This window comes from Echinops telfairi, unplaced genomic scaffold (genome assembly GCF_000313985.2).
Source record: "Echinops telfairi isolate 266 unplaced genomic scaffold, ASM31398v2 ScPeMD7_7424;HRSCAF=8462, whole genome shotgun sequence".
Classification (NCBI taxonomy): domain Eukaryota; kingdom Metazoa; phylum Chordata; class Mammalia; order Afrosoricida; family Tenrecidae; genus Echinops; species Echinops telfairi.
The window spans coordinates 53,363,501-53,365,300 of NW_022111324.1; positions in this window are offsets into that span (position 1 = coordinate 53,363,501).

A 1,800-nucleotide genomic window follows, 5' to 3' on the forward strand; every position below is an offset into this window, starting at 1 on the left:
AATGTTCCTATGTATCATGCCTGACTGTATTATTGTATTATCTCTCATGCTCTCGATGACTTTAATATAATACTTATATATCTCAACCGTACAATTGTGCATTACTGAACCCAGAGGTAGTATTACTGAACCAGTGAGTTCAAGCAGCGGGTGGGGGCTGGTCCCCTCACCCTCCCTCAGCGTCATTTTTATTTTTTTATTTAATACTACACTCTCAGATACAATTCTATTGATCAGACACAACCAGGAAAGCTATTCACCATTCATTTTAGAACCCTTACTATTCCCCTGTACCTGTCTTTATTGGCACACTGCCCCCCACCACCACCTGCTCCCCTCCCATGCCCCCCCAACTGCCCCAAGGTGCTGTCACTGTCTCCATAGGATTGCATATTCTGCCTATCTTGGTTCACAGCTCTGATGATTCCCCCCACCCCTTCATATAGCAATTAAATGAAACTGGTGTTTTATGAATTGCTAAATCAGTAGCAAGGAGCACTGGTGGTGTAGTGGTTACAGGTTGGGTTGTCATCTGCAAGGTCAGCAGTTCGAAAGCACCAGCCGCTCCATGGGAGAAAGACAAGGCTTTCTATACCAGGAAGGAGCTGCAGTCGCGAAAAACCCTAGGTTGTCACTAAGAGTTGGCATTGACTCTGTGGCAGTGAGTTGAGAAATCAGTAACATAATGGAGGGAGGGGCGCACCCCCACCCTCTTACAATGTCACAGGGGGGTTGCCTAGGTGGGTAGGCGAGCTGGCGTTGCGGAGAGGCAGCCAAGGCAGAGGCACCACTAGATTGGTGTCGCAGGTCACCCAGTGCGATAAACCTGCTCTTCTCTTAAGGCTAGCCGCCCTCGGTTGACAAAGCCCAGAGGACAATCACCACCTTGCCCTGGGGAGGCGGGAGGAGCTAGGGGCAGTCTTGTGGGGGAGGGGAGGGGCGGGGCTCATGTGGTTTTCCGCTTGGCCGGCCCCACCCACTCAGACATGGGGGGCGCCTTCCCTACTGAAACTAGGGTGCTGAACTGTCCTCCAGAATGTTGCCTTTCCACTGAGGAGTAAGAGTGACACCTCTCCCTCAACACGCTCACTCACATTGGTTGGGATGTTTATTCTTTGCCCAAAGGGAGAAAATACCGATTCTCTTTGTCTGCTTTTAAAATCACCAGCCAGGTTTCTTTTATTGTCCTTCATCGATGCCACCGGCGTCCTCACAGCCCTCCAATTGATCCTGCCCGTTCCTAATTTCTAGGTATTGTGGGAGAGATCGTCTGCTCAGAAATGCCTTCTCCCTAATCCACCCCATCTAACCATCCTATCTCCCATGACACTCATTGCTTCCGGGAATTTGGCACGGGATCCACCTCGCCCTTACATTTTGCATGAGGGTGTGTTTGCCCTTTGATAAAACATTCAGTGGCTCGAGAGCCAGAGCCCCACGACGTGGAGCACCTGTTTCTCAACAATGCACCGTTCCCGGAGCCTCTCGAGGGCGTGGAGGAGAAGAGCGAAGGGCACTTGGGGCTCAGAGGGCGGTGGCCCAAGGTCTCGGGATTCTGTCAAGTAGCGGCAGAGGCGGTTTACAGAAGGCACTTAAAGCAACAAGTAATGCTGCTGACGGCCCACCACAGGGTCGGGTAACCACTACCAGCGGCTGCGCACGGTCGGAAGTTCGAAACCGCGTGTGGCTCGGCGGGAGACAGGCTGGGCGTGCTCCTCCCGCAAACATGCACGGTCTTGGAAACGCACCGACCCGACCGCAGCGAGTTTGGTTCGTGGTAGTCTGGACCACTTGGGAGTG